Source organism: Haematobia irritans, chromosome 1 (genome assembly GCF_050003625.1).
Source record: "Haematobia irritans isolate KBUSLIRL chromosome 1, ASM5000362v1, whole genome shotgun sequence".
Taxonomy (NCBI): Eukaryota; Metazoa; Arthropoda; class Insecta; order Diptera; family Muscidae; genus Haematobia; species Haematobia irritans.
In genome coordinates this window covers 120176533-120202843 of record NC_134397.1, presented here as the reverse complement: position 1 = coordinate 120202843, position 26311 = coordinate 120176533, and the positions used below count along the sequence as shown (strand labels likewise).

At 35.2% G+C, this 26311-nt stretch overlaps 1 protein-coding gene across 5 annotated transcripts in view; it reads left to right on the top strand.

Annotated features, from left to right (window-relative positions):
• Nucleotides 1-26311, top strand: part of LOC142221720 (uncharacterized) — a 121240-nt gene that overhangs the window by 42327 nt on the left and 52602 nt on the right. The window contains exon 1 of one of the 5 annotated variants that reach the window (XM_075291503.1): nt 3752-3799. The exons of the other annotated variants lie outside the window; for them this stretch is intronic. The gene's annotated coding sequence lies outside the window, so the exon portion shown is untranslated. Of the gene's footprint in view, nt 1-3751; nt 3800-26311 lie in introns of those variants that run through there. 5 annotated transcript variants of the gene reach the window in all.

Below are 26311 nucleotides of genomic sequence, written 5' to 3'. Positions count from 1 at the left end.
TGCTCGGAAACTGCTGAACCGATATAATTAAAATTTTCGGAGAACGTAGAGAGTGATCATTGGATAAAATAGGGCACTTCATTTTTTTTATATTTGGTGGGTGAGGGGGACCTCCCACTTGGCCGACTTTTTCAAAATTGAACCAAATTTGCCCGATTTCCAAGGAAGGTTAGGGGTGATGCTTAGACAAAGACCCACTACTTAATTTTTCGTTATACAAAAATTCTCTGATTTACTTGAGATTTAAAGAAAACATGCCATGATGTTATGACATTAATATGGGGTACCTAAATTTTTAATATTTAGGCAGGGGGAGGGGGATCTCCTCCTTGTCCGACTTTTTGACCCGGGGTGAGGTAATGAAATTTATATAAAGGGGATTATGAAATTAATATTGGATACCTGATTTTGTGATATTTGTTCGGGAAGGGAGCCTCCCATTGTCCTGCTTTTTGAAAATTGGGCTTACAATTTGATTGTCATTTCCTGGGACGTCTACACAACATACACCCAGAAAAAAGTGACCCCTTCTTTAAGTTAAAATGAACTCATTGTGAAGAAAGTTGACTTCGTATAGCGCCAAAGACATTTTTATTTGTTTGAACGATGTGATTTTCGTAGAAATTAGGAATAATGCATTCCATATATTAGTTAACATTTTCCTATATTTATATACCACTATACTACAGAATGAAAAAATTTAACTAATTTGAATTCATATATGGAATGATTTTATTGAAATTTTCTTATTCATTTCGACAAATCTTACACATTTGTGGTAAAACTTTTACTTCATAATTAGAACTGCTTACCTTCGTTTTTAAATACAATTTTATTTATTTCTATAAGCAATTTTATCTTCAATAAAAGACATGTTTTATTAATAAAGGGTGATTTGTTAAGAGCTTGATAACTTTAAAAAAAAAAAAAAACGCATAAAATTTGCAAAATCTCATCGGTTCTTTATTTGAAACGTTAGATTGGTCCATGACATTTACTTTTTGAAGATAATTTCATTTAAATGTTGACCGCGGCTGCGTCTTAGGTGGTCCATTCGGAAAGTCCAATTTTGGGCAACTTTTTCGAGCATTTCGGCCGGAATAGCCCGAATTTCTTCGGAAATGTTGTCTTCCAAAGCTGGAATAGTTGCTGGCTTATTTCTGTAGACTTTAGACTTGACGTAGCCCCACAAAAAATAGTCTAAAGGCGTCAAATCGCATGATCTTGGTGGCCAACTTACCGGTCCATTTCTTGAGATGAATTGTTCTCCGAAGTTTTCCCTCAAAATGGCTATAGATTCGCGAGCTGTGTGGCATGTAGGGCCATCTTGTTGAAACCACATGTCAACCAAGTTCAGTTCTTCCATTTTCCACATTTTGAAACTTGAAGAAAATTTGTAGATTTTCTTGAAATTTTTAGGTAAGGTTAAGGATGCGCTCCACTTCTATATTTGTCGATATTTTATCGGGGAATTTAATGTGGCTTTAAACCAATAGAACAAAATTTAACCTTCTTTGATTTACTTAAAACTTAGAGGCAACGTGGGAGAAGGTGATTAAATTAATACAGGGTGAATTATTTTTCGATATCTGGTTGAAGGGGAAGGGGAATAGTGAAATAAACTTTCGATTTACTTGGAATTTTTAGGGACCATTGGGTAGTTTGTTATTTTTCGATATCTGGTCGGGGTGAAGCGAAGGAGGGTAGAGGTTTCCCTTTTGCTCGATTTTTTGAAAATTGAAAGTAGAGGGTTGTCCATAAATGGGAACTCGGTACATAATTTTATTTTTGCACAGGCTTCTGCCAGACTTTTTGAAGTAAAAAACTTAAATTTCAATGTCATGGACAGGCAACGTAGAGGGTGTTTCATTTTCCGGCATATGTTCGGGAAAGGCATGTTCTCCGTGTCCAACAAATGTTAATATGGTCATTTTTTTAAGTACTTTCACTTTTTCCGATTTATTGGACGGAAAACATAGATTCTTTGTATGTTGTTCAAATATGATGCTTAGTTTTCCGGTATGATGAGGAGTAGGATACCTCCCCTTGACAACCATACGAAGTTCACGATGGGGTTATTTGTGGTATAATTTACTAATTTCAAGGGAAATACAAATTTTATGAGAAATAGGAATCTGGGACATCTTCACGCAAAAAAATAATTGTTTTAGACAAACAAAGTTCGTTTCTGATTTGCTTTTCGCTATAAGGAAGTTTCTTTGGGAGAAAAGAAAATACTTTTTGTGATAAACGTTTATTCTTTTCCAGGATTTAAAAACAATTTCATAAAGACTAACTCAAAAAACAATCTTTTCTGGTTAATTGCATTTTCCTCACATCTTCCTCACTTCCACGAGGTTTTTTAGTTCTTAGCACCTTTTTCTGTAATAGAAACAATGTAGAAGAAATTATTCGATTTTATAATTTTTTTTTAAATTGTACATTTCGTCTGCACGGAGAATCGAACCTCGGAGCTTGCAATTTGTAAGCCAGCACACTTATTCACTGAGCTACGTAGCTGTTATTGTCATCAATAGATAAATATCCATATAAATTATATTAATATAGCATAGCTTGCGTCCATTCCGTCCGTTTATATCAAACACTGTTCTTTTCTGACTTTAGGTCTTTAATAAGACACATTTTACAGTTCAAAATTTAATATACTACAATGTAATGTTGAACATTTTTTCGGAATTTTCCGAACATATCTGGAATATATGTAAAAAAAAAAAACAAAAAAAAAAACTTTGGTCGAAGCAGGGATCGAACCCGCGACCCTTGGCATGCTTTCTGTTTGTTTCTGTTAAATAAACTTTGTTTATTTGGTTCGTGGGCGCCGCAAGCTATGCTATATAAATATAACTTATATGGATATTTATCTATTGATGACCATAACGGGTACATAGCTCACTGGTTAGTGTGTTGGCTTACAAAGTGCATGGTCCGCGGTTCGATTCTCCGTCCAGGCGAAAGGTAAAAAAATTTTAAAAATTTATAAAATCGTATAATTTCTTCTACATTGTTGGTATTACAGGAAAAGGTCTTAAGAACTAAAAAACCTCGTGGAGGTGAGAAAGATGTGAGGGAAAATGCAATTAACAAGAAAACAATGTTTGTTTTCGAGTTTGTCTTTATGAAATTGTTTTTACATCCTGGAAAAGAATAAACGTTTATCACAAAAAGTATATACTTTTCTTCCAAATACACTTCCTTACAGCGATGACAAATGAGAAACGAACTTTGTTTGTCCAAAATTTCGTTTGGGAGGAAAGAATTATTTTTTTGCGTGTAGATTTCGGTAAGACTTTACAGGAATATGTTGGTTTTTTGATTATTTAAGGAAAAGTAATCGCGAAGACCGAACATAGTAACCAACTTAAAGCATAATAATGACCATGAATTAAAATAAAATAAGACTGTCTTTAAGACAAATTTTTTTTAATATACTTTCGAATACTTTTTAACTTTATAGTCAACTTACAAAAAATCATAAGAATTCTGTTTCTTTTCTTTTATTTAAAGATAACCTTTCTAAAGAAAAAGGATTAAAGATTAATATTAAATGTCTTCAGGAAGAAGTTCGTCGACTTTCGATCAAGTAAAACAACTCTTTTCTGAGAAATTTGTTTTCTATGCTAAGCATTCCTATAGAGATATGAAATCTTTGTGGAAATCTTCTTTTGTACAATATCTAATAGTCTATTCTAACGACATCTATTGACAAGAGTCCTAGTTCCCATTAAACCTAATGCATACATTTTTTTCCGGAATGTATTTTTCACATTAATAGCAAATTGTAAGTACAATAACATACGTGATATAACAGGTTGGCTGATAAGTCCCCGGTCTAACAAAGAAAAACACATTTTTTTGTCAAAATTCGTTTTTATTATCCAACATAGTTCCCTTCAAGGGCGATACAACGATTATAAGGACCTTCCAATTGTTTGATACCATTTTGGTAGTACTCCTTCGGTTTTGCCTCAAAATAGGCCTCAGTTTCGGCGATCACCTCTTCATTGCAGCCAATTTTTTTCCCTGCGAGCATCCTTTTGAGGTCTGAGCACAAGAAAAAGTCGCTGGGGGCCAGATCTGGAGAATACGGTGGGTGGGAAAGCAATTCGAAGCCCAATTCATGAATTTTTGCCATTGTTATCAATGACTTATAAGCGGATATAAAACTAAAAAAATATCTAAAATTGAGGAGTGAGATTCGGACTGGCCCAACTTTCGGCCGTATATACATGCTTTAATTACTTTCAGTAATTTTTGCTTTTATGAGAAAAAAATATAATTTCGTAAAGAATATTTAATGTTAGCAAACTCAAAAAGTGCAGTACAATTTAGTTCAATTTGCACACGATATAGTTCAGTAGTCACATAACACTGTTTTCTTTTTATATATTTTATATATTATACCCCCGTTACTTACAGTCGAGTGGACTCAGGAGTGTAGTGATGGAGCCGTGTTTCATCCATTGTCACATATCGACGGAAAAAGTCGGGTCTATTACGAGTTAACAGCTGCAAACACCGCTCAGAATCATCAACACGTTGTTGTTTTTGGTCAAATGTGAGCTCGCGCGGCATCCATTTTGCACAGAGCTTCCGCATATCCAAATATTGATGACCAACACGTTCCTTTGATATCTTTAAGGCCTCTGCTATCTCGATCAACTTCATTTTACGGTCATTCAAAATCATTTTGTGGATTTTTTTGATGTTTTCGTCGGTAACCACCTCTTTCGGGCGTCCACTGCGTTCACCGTCCTCCGTGCTCATTTCACCACGCTTGAATTTTGCATATCAATCAATTATTGTTGATTTCCCTGGGGCAGAGTCCGGAAACTCATTATCAAGCCAAGTTTTTGCTTCCACCGTATTTTTCCCCTTCAGAAAACAGTATTTTATCAAAACATGAAATTCCTTTTTTCCATTTTTTTCACAATAACAAACGTTGCTTCACAAAAGACGCTCTATCTCGCAAACTAATTGACTTACAGACGTCAAATTTTGACACGAATCAGTTGAAGGTTGGTACTATATAAAAATAATATGCATTTAATAGTAGCGACGCCATCTATGTGTCAGACGACTTATCAGCCAACCTGTTAATTATCTTTTCCTTCTCACAAACTATTCCTCATGGTAATGTACTTTCTCACAAAATGTACATAAAGATTTACGATGATATGAATTCTCATGATATCTTCAATTGGAATCATAGTTTTATTACATTAAAACAATTACACTTTTGCATTTGAAGTGTGCCCCCAATTTATGGCAACCCAGTAAGATAAGAAGACTTGATTCATAGATGAAGTGCCGTTTGCTGTCTTCATTTAATAGTTTTACATGGTCTTTGTTGGCCTTTGTTTGTTGTTACGATACTATACCCATGCAATCTTTTCCATAATGACACAGAGAATAATGAACGCTAGAGAAAAAAACTACGTTCTTATCAATTTCTCCAAGCTCTTTGATTTTAATTTTTCGTTTTTCAATTTCAGCCCTGCTGTTTTTGTTTTAGAAAAGATAGGGCAATTGGTTGTGCTTATGATTTGATTTACGTTCGCTCTGTATGTTGAATGGAGTCGATTATTTTATCGGCCATAGCCCCGATTCAATTTCAATACTCCTCTATTGAGGAATAAACTCTAGCGAAGTGGGTTGCGATAAGATATTTGTTTAGGTTTTCGAAAGAAACTACGCTGAAAAAAATATTGTTGTGAGGCCAAAGATTTTGTGTCCTTAAAATACGAATGGGTTTTTGGATTAGCATAGAAGATGCGTTTCTGTGATATAAAATTGAGTTTCCATGTCCAAAAGAGATCGAGTTTTAAATAAAGTCGTTTTGTCCTTATAATTAAGTGATTCGACTTTAAAATAGGTCTCTAAAAATAAAAGAAAAATTAATTTGACTAAGGCCAACTTGTTAGTAAAGGATAATTGTGACAAATTCTTCACAATTAACCAAATCGTCTTGACTTTTCGACTTTTTTCATCTTGACAACAAAGGAAAAAACGTGTATAAATAGGAGATGGTTTTCAACGCTTTATTTTAAAGACGATTTTTATTTCAATCATAGCATAATTTCTACTTGAATTCGAGTCTGAATTTGGAAATTGAAGATTTCGTTCAACCGTTTTTAAAGGACTTACATAGCACCTGAAGAAAAAAAGCTAAAAAAGTATTATATTCAAATTTGGATCCTAGTATCAGGTACGCAAAACTCAAATTTAAAAGAGAATTGTGTCTTTATGCTTACTTCAAATCTCCCCTTCTTTGGCTCGGAATTAATACCAACAAGTACATACGGCCGTAAGTTCGGCCAAGCCGAATCTTATGTACCCTCCACCATGGATTGCGTAGAAACTTCTACGAAAGACTGTCATCCACAATCGAATTAATTGTGTCTTAAAACTTCTTAACATCGTTTTCTAAATTGTGAGTTGTCCATACGTGGTATATATTAGACAAAAAAGTTACGTATAGGTAGGTCTACAAATAATTACGAATCGATATGGAATTTTGCTCGGTACGTAGAGAGCCACAATTGAAATATGGGGGTCGCTTATATGTGAGCTATATACAATTATGAACTTGATATGCACCAATTTGTGTGTGATTAGGGATCTATTTATCTGAGGGCTATATATAACTATAGACCGATATGGACCTAGTTAGGCATGGTTGTTAACGGCCATATACTAAATAGAACAATGTACCAAATTTCAACTGACTCGGATGAAATTTGCTCCTCCAAGTGGCTCCAAAACCAAATCTCGGGACCGGTTTATATGGGGGCTATATATGATTATGGACTGATATGGACCACTTTTGGCATGGTTGTTAAATATCATATACTACCACCACGTACCAAATTTCAACCAGATCGGTTGAAATTTGGATCGGTTTATATGGGGGCTATATATAATTATGGACCGATGTGGACGAATTTTTGCATGGTTGTTAGAGGCCAAATACTAATACCGTGTACAAAATTTCAGCCGGATCGGATGAAATATGCTTCTCTTAGAGGATCGGCAACCCAAATTTGGGGGTCCGTTTATATGGGGGCTATATGTAAAAGTGGACCGATATGGCCCATTTGCAATGCTATTCGACCTACATCAATAACAACTACTTGTGCCAAGTTTCAAGTCGATAGCTTGTTTCGTTCGGAAGTTAGCGTGATTTCAACAGACGGACGGACATGCTCAGATCGATTCAGAATTTCACCACGACCCAGAATATATATACTTTATGGGCTCTTAGAGCAATATTTCGATGTGTTACAAACGGAATGACAAAGTTAATATACTCCCATCCTATGGTGGAGGGTATAAAATCATTTGTTTAGAGAAAAAATCATTGGAACCGGGCATGGTTGTTTTTCAGTGTACCTAAATCAACGTTGTCATTCCGTTTGTAACAGATCGAAATATTGGTCTCAGACCCTATAAAGTATATATATTTTGGGTCATGGTGAAATTCTGAGTAGATCTAGAGATGTCCGTCCGTCTGTGGAAATCACGCTAACAAAGCTGTCGACTTGAAATTGTCCGGTTGGTATTGCAAATGGATCATATTGGACCACTTGTAGATACACAGATCCTATTGGACCACTTGTAGGTTAGGTTAGGTTAGGTTATGTGGCAGCCCGATGTATCGGGCTCACTTAGACTATTCAGTCCATTGTGATACCACAGTGGTGAACTTCTCTCTTATCACTGAGAGCTGCCCGATTCCATGTTAAACTCAATGACAAGGGACCTCCTTTTTATAGCCGAGTCCGAACGGCGTTCCACATTCCAGTGAAACCACTTAGAGAAGCTTTGAAACCCTCAGAAATGTCACCAGCATTACTGAGGTGGGATAATCCACCGCTGAAAAAACTTTTTGGTGTTCGGTCGTAGCAGGAATCGAACCCACGACCTTGTGTATGCAAGGCGGGCATGCTAACCATTGCACCACGGTGGCTCCCAACTTGTAGGTACACAGAAAAAATATCACCAAAATATTTCCAATTAAAAATTGATTGACACATTAATAAATTAATTGAAACAATGAACTTTCTAATAAAGAAACATTAACCCAGCAAAAAAGAAATAGGGAGTTCTTCTAAAAGCACAACTTTTGCTAATTTTTGAAAATATTTGAGAACAAACGTTCCAGACAAGCGCTAAACTGCATTAAAAATCAAAAAAAAATTTTAAAATTATTTATTTGTCAAAATATCACAAAATTCACATCCAAAACGCTGAATTCGCCTCACACCTTAAGAAGTGATGCAAATTCAGTGCAACGGCTATTGAAATGGTGGACATCCGTCCCATGATAAGCCCATGTAAAATTCATCGCTTCTGCGCCAATTTTGCACCACTTCCGGATCCAAATATAACATTTTCAATACTTTTTTGGCAACGCTTTTTTGCTGGGAAGTTAATTAAGTCAATGATTGAAAATTTGAAAATTTATAATTAAAAAAATAATTGATACAATTAACATTTTTAATCAAACTCGGAAGACTAAGTCAATTAAAACAAGGTGACCGAATTTTTTATATTTAACTAAAAAATTATTACAATCAATTTTTTAATCAAACTAAAAACACTAACCCCCCAATTTCAAAATCTGGCATCCTTTATATAGGGACAGGTGTTCAAGACGCATCCGCAATTTTTTTACAATGAAAAAGCTTTCATTATCTCCTTTCATCAGGAGAACTTTTAAGACAGCACAAGCGGCCTTACAATGGTGAAGATCCAAATTTTCAACCACCGTCACATCAGCCGCTTCAATTGAGTCATCAAGAGCTTCCTCTTCACAGATCTCGGTGACTCTCGCAACAACCCGCGGTTCAGCTTTGGTGAGGTTTGAGCCTGTAGGGACTTCCCGCATACGATGCTCGTCAATGTCTGCAGTTTTTATGTCTCTTTCGGCTTCGCAAGATTTTTCTTCTTCTGACTCTACCGGAGGCTTGCTCGTTTCGGAATCCTTTGGCTGGTCACTTTTGTATACCTTCATATGGATATCATGAAAGCCAAGGCCGTAACCAGGATTTTAATTCGGGGGGGGGTTCAACTTAAAAAAAAAAATATTCATATAATCTCATGTGTAGAAAATTTTATTTATGCACAGGTATGTATACAATATTTTTATAATATTAAATTGAGCCGACGGGCTTTTTGGGCAGCAAATAAATCAATTACTTCTTCAGTCGGCACATTAGTGCCAATCCATTGAATATACTCTCGCTAGTCGAATTTCTAAGATACGTCTTTAATCTCTTCATTGTTGAAAATGAAAGTTCGGATGAGTACGTAGTAACTGCAGGGATGGAAAATGCATTACTATAGTACTTTTTTCAATACTTTTTCACCCCGGTCAGTACCGTAGTGCCCCCGCGAATGATTTAGTACCTTTTGTGTAGACATTTTTGAGTCGATATCAGATTTATGGTACAATAGCATTGACAAAATATTTTAATATTTTGAGAAAGTCTTTATCAACATTATTTGCTAATAGTCTTTTACAAATATGGCAAAACAGACATGTTCATGTGGGAAGAAAATATCGATTTTGTAAAAGACATAGTCAAAAACAGGATTTTATTGAACTTCAAGAATGTTTTAGTCGAAAAAAGAATGCGATTCTATATTATCGATTTTTTATTTCGGTAGAAAATGTTGTCAAAATTTTATTTCTATATAGAATTTTTGCAAAATTTTATTTTTATAGAAAATTTTGTCAAAATTTTATTTCAATTGAAAATTTTGTAAAAATTTTATTTCTATAGGAAATTTTTGCAAAATTTTATTTCTATAGAAAAAGTTTTGCAAATTTTTTTTCTGTAGAATTTTTTTGCAAATTTTCATTTCTATAGAAAATGTTTGCAAAATTTTATTTATATAGAAAATTTTGTCAAAATTTTATTTTATTTAAAATTCAGTCTCTTGACAATAATCTTCCAGTGAAATTTTTGTTGAAATTTAGTAAAAAGTACCTTTCCGCTCAAAAAATACCTTTTTTGTACTTTCTTAAAAATTGTATTTTCCATCCCTGAGTAACTGGCAAAGTGACCAAAATTTTTAAAAGAATATGCACGTTTGGAAATATCTCTTTATTGTACTCTCCAAGTGCTTCCATCGCTGAATTAGGCAGGTTCTTTTCACAGGTTTTGCGCCATTTCATTTACACATGTGTGTTTGGCTGTTTCGTTGTTGTTGCTATGGCCAAACAAAGCGAGTCATGTTCACAAAAATAACAACAAACACAAATAAAAAGCAGAAAGACATTTTGCAAAAATGAAATTTGTGGTGCGAGAACAAAAACAATTTATTTTTTCGACCGTCGTTTGACGGACTTTCAACTAGTATTCTATGATTTCTGCAAGTTTTATAGGTAAGCGTTTTTCAAAATAAAACCTCCAGCTTTTCTTCAACATCTTCGATAAGATTTTTCTATGCAGCTAAAAATATATATTTATTTATATAAAAATATTCATTCATTTCGGGGGGGGTTTGATCCCCCTCATCCCCCCCCTGAATACGGCCTTGATGAAAGCCATAAATTACACGTCCTTGGGTCTGGGCTAGATGTGGCGGTGACTCAATGTTCAATATAAACACCGCATGTCGTCTTGGTCCATCCACCTCATCCAAACGACCAACCTTCCAATCCAATTTGTATGTGCTCTAGGTTTAGCCGGTATGTCTTTTCTATCGACTAACTCCAAAGCGGCTCCTTCCCAAACTTCTCCAATTAACATCAACTAGCTTTAAAACAATCCATAGACCTCTGGTCCGCAAATGCTATTAACTTATATCGTCCTTGATACCATCCAGCATCTTGCCGTCGAGGACTTGGTCCAGGAAACTTTTTTTTCGCACTTCTGAGTAGACACCAGACATCGCGTTCTCAATTTCCCCCCATTTTTGCTTTGGAACCATACCGTCCAATGTTCCTTTATTAATGATAGCCATCACAAGACTGTCTTTAGCAACTGAGGCAAACGATCTTTGACCCCGTTTAGAGGATGGCAGTCCATCCGGTGATCGCCGTCGAACTGAAGGGACGTGTTTTATAATAGCAATAGATTGTTTCATCGTAATAGGTACCTATTACGAATTTCACGTGTGGTGGAAAATTAAACCACCATGCAGCGAAATTCAAAGTCATCCACTGGGTTGCTAACTTCAGGCCCAGTGGATGACTTTGAATTTCGCTGCATGGTGGTTTAATTTTCCACCACACGTGAAATTCGTAGAAGGTACCTATTACGATGAAATAATCCGCTATTATATATTAAGTTCGACGGTTGAAATAAGTATTTGTCTTGCGGAACCTCTTGGAGGAGCAAAATGTTAGTATATGCCCTCTAACAAAAAAAAAACAATTTTGAAATTAACCTGAAAAAATGTTGAGCTATAAAACGATTTGCTATGATTAATATTTGTGTCTATTTTCTAATCCCGAAATATAAAAGACAACCCTCGCATTTATTATATTGTTTTTACATCCTGTAAGAGACATCAACATATATTAAAAAAAATATCTTCTAAACTACCAAAAAAATTTTTACAGCGAAAAAAATTTACCAACTATGTTTGTTGGTATGAAATTTCGTTTTGTTTTTGCGTAGACAACATACTGGTAAAAAATTACAACACTTTTAATAAGATTTATGAGCGTATAATCTGTGGATAATTATGGTTTACGATTTTTTATACATTATGTGACATATACTGTTTTTCAACTTTATCACAGTTACGTCTAAAAGTGCTCACAAACAAATAATTCTTTCCTCCGGAACGAAATTTTAGACCAATGAAGTTTTCTTTTATTGGTAAATTTGTCTCTGCAAAGGTTTAACCTGGAAGAAGGAACTTTAATAACAAAAGAAAACTTCGTTGGTCTAAAATTTCGTTTCTCAGAAAAGAAATTAATTTTTTTGTAGCTATTTCTCACTTGTTACCAATTGAATTATCGTTAGCTCTGTTTAGTTTTGAAATATTCAAATTTAATAATTAATACAATTCATTATGAACTAATGTATAGCGAGTATACAATATTGTTTAATTCAAAAGCTATAATTTGGACGCATCACCGCTATCATGTTAGCAAAATATTTTTAAAATTAAATACCGGAAGCCGTTTTTATTAGCTCGTCTCTGCGGCATAACATGCGAAACTGTATGATAAACAAATAAACAAATTGTGTAAATGATATTGTAGTATTTAAATGGGAGTTTTTGCATATATAATAGTGGTTTGTTGAATTTTGTTTCAATAAAACTGAACAAATTCGAACCTCGAATTTAATGATTGGTTTTATAACGGAAAAAACAAGTCAAGCGTATGGAATAAATTATATATATTATAGGAGCAATTTTCTAACAAATATATACTAGGTAGCAATTATGTTTTATTAAAGTGTTGATATGAAATTGACATATTTCATTAAGAAATGTTTTTTAAGATTATATATTTTTTTAATAGTTTCACTAAATATTTTAATCAATAAACTAATTATTTTGTTTACAATAAATATTCTCATTCCAATATTTTCAAATTTCATTTTTTAAATTGAAATAATAAAATAAAATAATTATTGACGAATACTCGGTTAACTTTGATGTTTAATTTGTGTGCCCCAAAAGTAATTTATATATTTTAGTAGTATTTTAATTGATCACATTGGCAGCCTTTTGTAGTTTTTTAGTTGAAACATAGCATAATTTCCAATTGAAGTCGTGTCGGAATTTGGAAATCTACATCGGAAGAAAAATACTTTCCTCCGGAACGAAATTTTAGGCAACCGAAATTTTCTTTTATTATAAATTATTTTGTTTTATGATAAACGATTCAACGATTTATTCTAAACATTTGTATTTTTTGTTTCTATAAAATTTTTTAGGGTCAAAAGAAATCTTTGTTGGTCTAAAGTTTTGTTCCACAGAAAAAAAAAACTCTTCTTTCAGTGTATGATGTCGTTAAAAGGATCTGATAGCATATGAAGAAAAAACATTTAAAACTAAAAAAATCACATTTTTCTCCTACACTCAAAAAAAGTTTACTGTATGGTCGAAACTGGGTGTATGGTCGATAGCATATGAAGAAAAAATATTTAAAACTAAAAAAATCACATTTTTCTCCTACACTCAAAAAAGTTTACTTGGATCCAGGGATCCGGAGCCCTTTTTTAGCCGGAGCGGGAGCGGCATTTCTAAAATCCGGAGCGGAGCGGGAGCGGAGCGGTTTCCAAATGAAAAACCGCTCCGCTCCGAATAAAATATTACTTGAATGAAATGTGTAACTTTGAAATTACACTGTGTAGGTAATTTCAAATTTAGCTAGTACTTAGCGTAGTGTGAGCAAACGTTTAAAATGTACGATATGTATTTTTGTACGTACGTACATTGGGGAAAACACAACGTGGTTTTTAGTAATTGTTTTCAAAAACGGCAAATGTCAAAATATATCTCTAGTATGTGTTGTAAAAGTAACAACAGTACTTTCGATCAATTTCATCCCGTATTACTACAAAGATGGTTGTAATGAACGTCAAATAAATGCAATTAAACGATCTTATTTATATTTAATTTTTTAGTTTTCTACACTGAAACAAATATTGTTGTGAAGTCAAAGATTCCATGTCCTTAGAATAAGAATGTAAATTTTGCTTAACATGGAAGACGCATTTCTCTAAAATAAATTTTTTTCTTGTCCAAAAGGCAATAAACTTTTGAATGAAGTTGTACTGTCCTTATAATTAAGTGATTTTACTTCAAAATGTGTATCATAACATGAAAGATAAAATTTTTGAGGTAAGGTCAATTTTTGAGGTAAGGTCTCGAAAATTTAATTAAAATTATGGATAGTTTCAATTTTGGATGAAAAATGTGCGCATACATTTATTATACAATAAAGGGGAAAAAAGCGAAATTAGGTAACACTAGATCTGAGTAAGAATATTCGTAGGTATACCACGGACTGATGTCGATGGAGGTTGTTGCAAACATAAACATACACACACACATTACAAATAAAGGGTGATTCTTTTGAGGTTAGGATTTTCATGCATTAGTATTTGACAGATCACGTGGGATTTCAGACATGGTGTCAAAGAGAAAGATGCTCAGTATGCTTTGACATTTCATCATGAATAGCCGAACGATCTGCCACAACGTCGAATTTTCAGTGAATGGGCCCTAGAAAAGTTGGCAGAAAATCCGCTTTTTTATCGACAAATTTTGTTCAGCGATGAGGCTCATTTCTGGTTGAATGGCTACGTAAATAAGCAAAATTGCCGCATTTGGAGTGAAGAGCAACCAGAAGCCGTTCAAGAACTGCCCATGCATCCCGAAAAATGCACTGTTTGGTGTGGTTTGTACGCTGGTGGAATCATTGGACCGTATTTTTTCAAAGATGCTGTTGGACGCAACGTTACGGTGAATGGCGATCGCTATCGTTCGATGCTAACAAACTTTTTGTTGCCAAAAATGGAAGAACTGAACTTGGTTGACATGTGGTTTCAACAAGATGGCGCTACATGCCACACAGCTCGCGATTCTATGGCCATTTTGAGGGAAAACTTCGGAGAACAATTCATCTCAAGAAATGGACCGGTAAGTTGGCCACCAAGATCATGCGATTTGACGCCTTTAGACTATTTTTTGTGGGGCTACGTCAAGTCTAAAGTCTACAGAAATAAGCCAGCAACTATTCCAGCTTTGGAAGACAACATTTCCGAAGAAATTCGGGCTATTCCGGCCGAAATGCTCGAAAAAGTTGCCCAAAATTGGACTTTCCGAATGGACCACCTAAGACGCAGCCGCGGTCAACATTTAAATGAAATTATCTTCAAATAGTAAATGTCATGGACCAATCTAACGTTTCAAATAAAGAACCGATGAGATTTTGCAAATTTTATGCGTTTTTTTTTAAAAAAAAGTTATCAAGCTCTTAACAAATCACCCTTTATAACAAAACCTCTTCTCTACGTCTGTTGCAAAACAAAAAAAAAACTTTCGGAGAGTAGTTACTTATACTCTGTGTATAGACTTTCAATTCCAATCAGCGTTGCCGTTTTGGTCCGATCGGACCAAAATTGGTCCAAAAGATTTCTAATTTTTAAATTTAGTCCGATGGTCAGACCAAACAGAATTTGGTCCATTTTCATAAATTTGGTTTCTATCACATATTAAATAGTAGATGGTGCACCGCAAAGAATATTGTCGGGAGGCCAAATACTTCACATGCTTCAAATACGAATTTTGCTTAGAATAGAAGACGTATTTCTCTGAAAAAAAGTTTTTCCTTGTCTAAAAGTCTCTAAACTTTTCAATGAAGTCTGTTTATCCTTATAGCTAAATGATTCGACATAAAAATGTGTATCCTAACATGAATGCAAATTTCGTTTTAATGAAGTCAAAATGGATTTAATATTTCTGAAAAAATCTTCAAAATTAATAAAATGTTTCAACACATTGTTTTAAAGTCATTATACCCTAAACCACATAGTGGTTAGGGTATCATAAGTTTGATCTGCCAAAAAATGTGCCTACAAGAAATATTGATTTTAGACCCCATAAAATATATACCGATCGACTAAGAATCACCTCCTGAGTCGATCTAGCGCTTGGTGTCCGTTTGTCCATCCCTCCGTCTGTCCATGTATTTGTTGTTCACAGGATTTCGGTCGCAATTATTAACCGATTTTGATGAAATTTGGTACAGGGAGTTTTTTTGGGCACAAGGACGAATATTATTGAATTTGGAAGAAATCGGATCAAATTTAGATATAGCTCCCATATATATGTATTGTCCGATTTCGACAAATGGGGTCACGTTGCACTTTTTTACTAACCGATCGTCGTCAAATTTAGCACAAAATAATCTTCTGTATCACCCTTTAAATCTGAAAATTTCATCGAAATCGGTTAAGATTTAGATATAGGTCCCATATATATGTATCGCCCGATTTTGCCAAATTAGGTAATAAAACCCTTATTTATCAACCGATCTTACTCAAAGTTGGCGAAATGTAATCTTCTATAGCACTAACTATATGTGCAAAAAATCATCGAAATCGGTTCAGATTTAGCTATAGCTCCCATATATGTACCGCCCGATTTTTCTAAATAAAATAAAACTCAATTGAACAAATAATACAATGTTTGTACTATAATTTTCTCGAAGAGGAGCGGAGCGGAGCGTGGAGCGGAGCGGAGCGATTTTTTTTTCTCGGAGCGGAGCGTGGAGCGGAGCGGTTTTTTTTTCTCCGGAGCGGGAGCGGAGCGGAGCGAAAAAATGGACCGCTCCGGATCCCTGCTTGGATCCAACGATTTTGACTTTCTCTTAAGGATTTTGGTATTGATTCCGAGCCAAAGATGCGGCTTCTTTAAAATAAAGAAATTTTTTAGCGACCTATCTGGCTTTAAATCTAGGACCAATAAAATTAAAATTAGGATAGAGATCTCATTTATCAAATTTTCATTCTCTTTTCGCGGTTTATTAATAAAGGTACTCACGTACAAACAAATTACAGTTTAAAAATCCAAATTATAACGGATACTTCAGTAAAAAAACGTTTTCTTAATTCCAAAAAAACTTTAAACCAAAGGCGGTAAATCCTCAAAATAAGTTTTTGTCTATATTTGAAGCGTTTTTATCTTAAATCTAAAGATTCAATATTTTTTTAAATCAAAAATGTGTTTTTTTCTTTAAGGAAAATTAGCCTTTCTTCAAAGACATGTTACTTTAACGGAGGGACGCAAATTAACAGAATTTGTGTGCTAAATTTAATGAAAAAATATTTTGAAGCAAATATTATAAACTTTATTTTAATTAAAATTTCATTATTTTAAAGAATTTTTTTCTTAATATTTTGTAAATTTCGCGTAATCATTAATATCACGTAAATATTTTTCAGTGTACTATCAAGTATTCAAAACTGAAATTTAAAAGATAATTTATTTGTTATTTATTTATGTATTATTTGTCAAGACAAAATCTTTGGAACAAGGCAATCCTTTTTCAGGGCCTTCGTCAAATTACTAGTAGCTCCTTGCGACCTTAAAATACTTCTATAAATAAAAATTGAGGATTTCTTGCGATCTTCTTCTTGTGGTGTTATATCAAAACACGAACAGAATAACCCATCTTCGAGCTAAACGTGTCTGAAGACAAAAACGAATTGTACAAAATGTCAGCACGATAGCTTCATTATTGAAGGCTGTAGTGTGATTAAAAAAGATAGAGGGACGGACATCGTTAGATTGTCTTAGAATATCAACCTGACCAAGAATCTACATACAAAAAACTAATTTACAGGATGTGAAAAAAATTAAACAAGTAACTTTTTTGGAAAATTCTGGCTCATGTCTTTATCACTTCGACGAGATTTATTTAGTCCTTAGCACCTATTTCTGCAATACAAACAATGTAGAAGAGATTATTCGAGTTTGTACGCCAACACACTACCCACTGGGCCACGTAACTGTTCTTGTCGTCAACAGATAATTATCGCTATAGCCGTCAAAGCACAAGCAAACTGTCAAGCAGTTATATTTATACACTACATTATTGGGCACACAAAACTTAACTTTATTTAAAGAAAACAAACCACTTTAGTCTTTACCTTTCTTACAAATATTTTCGCAAGATTTCGAATGGATGTTCGGCATTACGTACTAAAGAAATTTTAAAGTCAGAAAAGTGCTTAGGTTAGTTATAGTGGCAGCCAGATATTTCTGGTTCACTTAGGCTATTCAGCCCAGTGGAGGAATTCTATCTCTTATCACTGAGAGCTTCCCGATTAAAAGTTTAGCTAAATGACAAGGGACGACCTCTTTTTTATAGACGAGTCCAAATGGCGTTCCACGTTTCGGTGAAACCTCTTCGAGAAGCTTTGAAACACTCAGAAATGTCACTGAGAGGTGATGGTCCACCGCTGAAAAACTTTTGGTGTATAGTCGAAATTGGGATTGAACCCGGGACCCTTTATATACAAAATGGGGTGTATCGGTCCATGTTTTGGTATAGACTCATATAGACCGATCTCCCGATTTACCTGAAATTTAGAAAATAGTTGTGTCGAAAATGGGGTGCATGGGTTCATGCCCCCACATAGCCAGATCTCACAATTTTACTTCTTGGGCTTCTAGAAAACTCATTTTCAATCCGATTCGCCTGATATTAGAAATCTAGAGGTATTTTGGGACCACAAATAGGTATGGCGAGAATGGTGAATGGTCAGTAAATTGTTATGAATATAGGCGTTAAAATTTAAGTCGGCTAATGCCTTGCGGTGGAACACAATTTTAGTAAAAAACAAGAAGGAAAGTCTAAAGTCGGGCTGGGCCGACTATATTATACCCTGCACCACTTTGTAGATCTAAATTTTCGATACCATATCACATCCGTCAAATGTGTTGGGTGCTATATATAAAGGTTTGTCCCAAATACATACATTTAAATATCACTCGATTTGGACAGAATTTAATAGACTTTTACAAAATCTATAGACTCAAAAAATTTAAGTTGCCCAATGCACTAGGGTGGAACACAATTTTAGTAAAAAAATATGGGAAACATTTAAATCTGAAGCAATTTTAAGGAAACTTCGCAAAAGTTTATTTATGATTTATCGCTCGATATATTTGTATTAGAAGTTTAGGAAAATTAGAGTCATTTTTACAATGAAAATGTTGGTATTTTGACCATTTTTGTCGAAATCAGAAACACATATATATGGGAGCTATATCTAAATCTGAACCGATTTCAATCAAATTTGGCACACATGACTATACTACTAATTGTACTCCTAGTGCAAAATTTCAACCAAATTGGGCCAAAACTCTGGCTTCTGGGGCCATATAAGTCCATATCGGGCGAAAAATATATATGGAAGCTATATCTAAATCTGAACCGATTTCAACCAAATTTAGCACGCATAGCAACAATGCTAATTCTACTCCCTGTGCAAAATTTCAACTAAATCGGAGTTAAAAATTGGCCTCTGTGGTCATATGAGTGTAAATCGGCCGAAAGCTATATATTGGAGCTATATCTAAATCTGAACCGATTTCAACCAAATTTGGCACGCATAGCAACAATGCTAATTCTACTCCCTGTGCAAAATTTCAACTAAATCGGAGCAAAAAATTGGCCTCTGTGGTCATATGAGTGTAAATCGGGCGAAAGCTATATATGGGAGCTATATCTAAATCTGAACCGATTTCTACCAAATTTGGCACGCTTAGCTACAATGATAATTCTACTCCCTGTGCAAAATTTCAACTAAATCGGAGCAAAAAATTGGCCTCTATGGTCATATGAGTGGAAATCGGCCGAAAGCTATATATTGGAGCTATATCTAAATCTGAACCGATTTCAACCAAATTTGGCACGCATAGCAACAATGCTAATTCTACTCCCTGTGCAAAATTTCAACTAAATCGGAGCAAAAAATTGGCCTCTGTGGTCATATGAGTGTAAATCGGGCGAAAGCTATATATGGGAGCTATATCTAAATCTGAACCGATTTCTACCAAATTTGGCACGCTTAGCTACAATGATAATTCTACTCCCTGTGCAAAATTTCAACGAAATTGGGGTAAAACTCTGGCTTCTGGGACCGTATTAGTCCATATCGGGCGAAAGATATATATGGGAGCTATATCTAAATCTGAACCGATTTCAATAAAATTTGGCACACTTGACTATAGTACTAATTGTTCTTCTTGTGCAAAATTTTAAGCAAATTAGGTTAAAACTCTGGCTTCTGGGGCCATATAAGTCCATATCGGGCGAAAAATATATATGGAAGCTATATCTAAATCTAAACCGATTTCTTCCAAAATCAATAGGGATCTATTCTGAGCCAAAACACATACTTGTGCCAAGTTTGAAGTCGATTGGACTAAAACTGCGACCTAGACTTTGATTACAAAAATGTGTTCACGGACAGACGGACAGACGGACATCGCTATATCGACTCAGGAACCCACCCTGAGCATTTTTGCCAAAGACACCATGTGTCTATCTCGTCTCCTTCTGGGTGTTGCAAACATATGCACTAACTTATAATACCCTGTTCCACAGTGTGGAGCAGGGTATAAAAATATGGGAAATCTAAAGCAATTTTTAGGCAACTTCGCAAAAGCGTATTTATGATTTCTCGGTCGATAGATATGTATTAGAAGAATATGAGTATTATCATTCAGTCATTCTTACAAGTTTTCGACTTGTATATATTTGGCGAAATCAGAAAGACATATATATGAGAGCTAAATCGTATTACAAATTTGACCTCTGTTGTCGTATGAGGGTAAATCGGTCGAAAGATATATATGAGAGCTATATCTAAATCTGAACAGATTCAACCAAATTTGGCATGTATATCAAGAACGTTAATTCTGCTCCCTCTACAAAATTTAAAGCAAATCAGGACAAAACACTGACTTCTGGAGCCATATAAGTGCATATCGGGCGAGAGATATATATGGGATCTATATCTAAATCTGAACCGATTTCAACAAAATTCGGCATACTTTACGATACTATCAATTGCACTCCTTGTGCAAAATTTAGAGTAAATAAGTTGAAAGTTCTGGCTTCTGGGGTCATATTAGTAGATATCGGGCAAAATATATATAACAGGTTGGCTGATAAGTCCCCGGTCTGACACATAGATGGCGTCGCTATCCTTCAAATGATTCGAGTCAAAATTTGACGTCTGTAAGTCAATTAGTTTGTGCGATAGAGTGTCTTTTGTGAAGCAACTTTTGTTATTGTGAAAAAAATGGAAAAAAGGAATTTCGTGTTTTGATAAAATGCTGTTTTCTGAAGGGAAAAAATACCGTGGAAACAAAAACTTGGCTTGATAATGAGTTCGCGGACTCTGTCCCAGGGAAATCAACAATAATTGATTGGTATGCAAAATTCAAGCGTGGTGAAATGAGCACGGAGGACGGTGAACGCAGTGGACGCCCGAAAGAGGTGGTTACCGACGAAAGCATCAAAAAAATGTACATAATGATTTTGAATGACCGTAAAATGAAGTTGATCGAGATAGTAGAGGCCTTAGAGATATCAAAGGAACGTGTTGGTCATATCATTCATCAATATTTGGATATGCGGAAGCTCTGTGCAAAATGGATGCCGCGCGAGCTCACATTTGACCAAAAACAACAACGTGTTGATGATTCTGAGCGGTGTTTGCAGCTGTTAACTCGTAATACATCCGAGATTTTCCGTCGATATGTGACAATGGACGAAACATGGCTCCATCACTACACTCCTGAGTCCAATCGACAGTCGGCTGAGTGGACAGCGACCGGTGAACCGTCTCCGAAGCTTGGAAAGATTCAAAAGTCCGCTGGCAAAGTAATGGCCTCTGTTTTTTGGGATGCGCATGGAATAATTTCTATCGATTATCTTGAGAAGGGAAAAACCATCAACAGTGACTATTATATGGCGTTATTGGAGTGTTTGAAGGTCGAAATCGCGGCAAAACGGCCCCATATGAAGATGAAAAAAGTGTTGTTCCACCAAGACAACGCACCATGCCACAAGTCATTGAGAACGATGGCAAAAATTCATGAATTGGGCTTCGAATTGCTTCCCCACCCACCGTATTCTCCAGATATGGCCCCCAGCGACTTTTTCTTGTTCTCAGACCTCAAAAGGATGCACGCAGAGAAAAAATTTGGTTGCAATGAAGAGGCCTATTTTGAGGCAAAATCGAAGGAGTACTACCAAAATGGTATCAAAAAAATTGGAAGGTCGTTATAATCGTTGTATCGCTTTTAAAGGGAACTATGTTGAATAATAAAAACGAATTTTGACAAAAAAATGTGTTTTTCTTTATTAGACCGGGGACTTATCAGCCAACCTGTTATGGGAGCTATATCTAAAACTGAACCGATTTTGTCCAACATCAATAGGGTTCTATTCTGACCCAAAACACATACTTGTGCCAAATTGGAAGTCGAGTGGTTTTTGTTTTCTCCGGAGCGGAGCGAAAAAATGGACCACATCTTGAGGGTATTGAAGGTGTACTAATCATGCAAATTGCTAGAAATTGAATGTAAAATTTCCAGATTATACTTCTCGCAATCAAATCAAGAAGTTCATTTTTCCTCTGATTCCTCTAAAACTCAAAAAACAAAAATGGTTTTTATAAATCCATAATCTGATCTAGTTTCCGTGACGCCCCTGGAATGTACTTTTGTTTTGAACGATTTTATAGAGAAACCAGTTTTTATGAAAAATATTTTCTGTTGGAGAAAATGATTCTGAAAGGTTTTCTTTAAAAAAGATTTTTTTTTGTTTTGAAATCAAAAATCTTCGATTGTTTACCATTTCGTTCCCGAGAAAAGAAAACTGTTATTTCATTTTTAAACCTCCGATCTGCTATCCATATCATCTTCCATGGTATCGATTTATGTATGGGAGGATTTTTTTATTTTAATTCTGGTTGTTTCGTTTACGCCGCCACAGAAAAGCCTCCAGGTATTACGATTAACCATTTTAGTAATTTTATTCGATCGTATTCCCCTTTTTTGTTATGATCTTAAAAATACAAACTTTGCGAGTTTATTTTTACAATGCAACCAGTTTTCGATTACATGCAATCTACGCTGCGGATAGTTCGCGTTTATCATGGTAAATTGCAAGCCTCAATTAAATATCTGTTCTATTATTAATTTTATTATGCTCCAGTCGCTTGGAAACACATGGTCTAATAGTGATTGGTTTTTCCTCTCAATAGCACACACACACACTGTGTGGTCACGTCAGTTTCCATCATGGTTCATTGGTGCGGTGGGGGCCACGTGTGGACGACACGCGATATTTCAATCAATGAAGGTAAATGCCAACATATGAATAGGATGGCATGGTGGCTGGATGGAATGCAAGTAACTTGAATATCTATCACTTTTATTTATAGTGACAGATACATCGTTTTAGAATATGAGGGTATTTCTTTGCATATATGGGAGAAGTACAAAGGGTTCTGTAGTTGGGACATTACAAGGATACTACCTTCACACTAGACATGAAACGTTTATTATCAAAATCTCTTTCTCTCAAATCTCGAGTGTTCGTTCATACTGGTAGAAAATGATATTTCGTTTATATTTGTTATATCCTTCGGATGGAAGGTATCTCTGAGTCGGTTTAGTGATGTTCGCCCGTCCGTCTGTCTGTTTAAATCACGCTAACTTCCGAACGAAACTAGATTTAAAACATGACACAAGTAGTTTTTATGATATTGATGTATGTCGGGTGATATTCCATATGGCCCATATCGGACCACCATTTAGGTATAGCTGCCATATAAATCGACCCGTAGATTTGACTTCCGGAGCCTCTTGAAGGAACACAATTAACCCGGTCCTTAATAATATGTAGCCTCTATATAAAGCGATTTCCAAATTTGACCTCCGGACCCTCTTGGAGAAGTAAATTTCATCCGATCCGGTTGGATCGCGAAATTGGTACGATATGCTCGCAAACGATCTCTAACCACCATGCAAAAATTGGTCGATATCGGTCCATAATTACAGCGGTTGCCTTTTATATTTCGGGATTGGCAACCAAAGCTTGACATGTTTGATGATATACGTACTCAGAATGTTCTGACGTACGAGCGCTGTTTGTGTTGTTTACAGCAGATTAAATGGAGTTAAATCGTCAACGTGGATTAACTCAACAACAGTACATCGATTAACTAATTCAATTTTTGGCGATGAAGCTCCGTCAAGAATCAGTGCTTGTGAATTCAACCAATATTGCAGTTCACTCCAAGACGAATTTCGTGAAGGTCGTTCAAAATTTGTTAACGTTGGATCCCTCACAATTTGTCACTTTTTGTGAGAAAAGTTTGAACTTTTCGGAGAGATGCTAAAACCTGTAACAAAAGAACAATGTTTGCTACACCCATGTATTTTTGTTTGCGTTTAGTCGTTTAAAAAAATCTTTATAACCTTATTGGAATACCCTTTTCATTTGATGCACTTGGAATATGAATATTTTATTTATGAAATCGGATATCTTAAAAACAGGTTAAGGGGAGCAGTCGTTTCGATTTTATGCAAATTATAAATTAGCGATTGTAAATCATTTATGCCAAGCAATGCAATTTTCATTCGTCTGTATTTTGTGTGGATATAGTAGTTACACAGATTTTCATATGTCCATAGAAAAAACATATAATTTCAATGTGTAGCACTGAAAAAAAAAAAATAATTAGCTAATTATAGAGGAGTGAGAAGGAGATTTCAACAGCGCCCCCATGTATTGTCGTCCAATAAGTACTTAACCTACAAAAATTTAATATAGGTTTTGTGAAAAATGGTATTCTTCATATAAACGTGCTTCTTCTTCACCTATTTGCTTGTAAAAGGGAGTCAAGAGTTGAATGATTGAATTGATTCAAAGGAACTAAATGGAACAAAGGAACGATATAAAGACTCTATTTCCTCTGATGGTAGTAGACGACAGTGATGGCAAATATTAAACCCGGTACGAATTATTAGAACGGTGTGGAACGAAGGAGCGATTTGAAGGAACTAGTTCCTTTCAAAAAAAAGGAACGATAAGTCCGAATCACTACGGTGAACGTAGATAGATATCTCATTTTGATCAAGAGTTAGCGTGATTTCAACAGTAGTTTGCAATAAGGGAGATGCCCCAACCTTCGTCACTAAAAACAGCCAAGAGGTTTTGGACATAACCTTGGTCTCGCAAGAACTGAATGAAATGATATCTGAGTGGCAGGGGGAAGGGGGAAGAATCGACCGCAATGGTGGTCTAAGGAGGGCAATGGGACAACGTCCAGTGAGGAGACGCTGGATGTACTATTGGACACACATTTTCCTGGAAATCAGACGGTTGAACCATGTTCTGGTGGTGCCACAGCGGCTCAGTGGTCATTTCCTATTGAGGAAATTGTATTGGAATCTAGAATAAAATGGGCGTTAAATAGTTTTGGACCATTCAAATCCCCCGGACCTGATGGAATTACTCCGGAGGAGTTGCAAGCAGTGACAGACAGGATGTACAAACTTAGCATATATTCCCGAAAAGTGGAGGGAAACAAAAGTCGTTTTCATACCTAAAGCGGGAAAAGCCTCTCACTCGAGTTCGAAGGATTTCCGACCAATCAGCTTATTCTCATTCCTACTTAAGACTCTGGAGAGGATGATAGATATTTATCTTAGAACTAGCGTCGATTCAAGTTTTCTCTCGAAACGACAGCATGCATACTCTAGTCAGCTTTATTTATTGAAAGCTCACTATCTGTCCGAGCTCGATATTAAATGGACTGACAACTTCGAATGTTGTTCCAGGTATACTTAGGCTGTTAGACGAACTTCTAATGAGGAGACGTATTTCAGCCACACTAGGACAAACAAACATACAAAGGTATGTGAACAGAGGCACTCCCCAAGGAGTAGTTCTATCACCTCTTCTTTGGAATGTTGCTATAAACAACCTTCTGGTTTCCCTAGAAAAAGAAAGGATAAAAGTGGTGGCGTACGCAGAATATGTAGCTCTAGCACACCCAGAGAAGGAATATGATCACCTCAACCATGTTTTAAGAGCAACATGTTATTTTTGGTACACGCTCACAAAAAATCGCTTCTGTAACATATACTCCCAAACATATTTTGCTTCAAGCATATACATTTTTGGCTATTGCCCAAACATTTATATGTTTGATCTCTTCCAATATATAATATGTTTGAAAGCATATTGGTCTAAACAATATATGTTTGGGTAGTCTAAGTTCCAAACATTTTGTATTTTTGCATCCAAATTCAATAATGTTGTCTTCCAAAAAACAATATGTTATTATGTGAACATATAATATGTTTGGAAGCATTTTGCACCCAAAAATATTATATGCTTAAAAAAAATTCTCCCAAACAATATTGTGCTCAAAATTTTATTTATTTATTTATATATTTACAATCATAATGAATTATGAAAATAAACAGGTAATATAGGTGCTAACAACATAGGTTTTCGACCTGAATGCTCAAACTTTTGTTTCTGCCCAATTGTATATTCCCCCACATCTTTCTCACTTCCACGAGATTTTTTAGTTCTTAACACCTTTTTCTGTAATACAAACATTGTAGAAGAAATTATTCAATTGTATGATTTTTTTTTATTTTAATTTTACCTTTTGCCGGACGGGGATTCGAACAGCGGACCACACAGTTTGTAAGGATCAAAGAAGTAGCTGATCAATTGCCCAAGGAAAAATAAAATGTTAATTTTGTA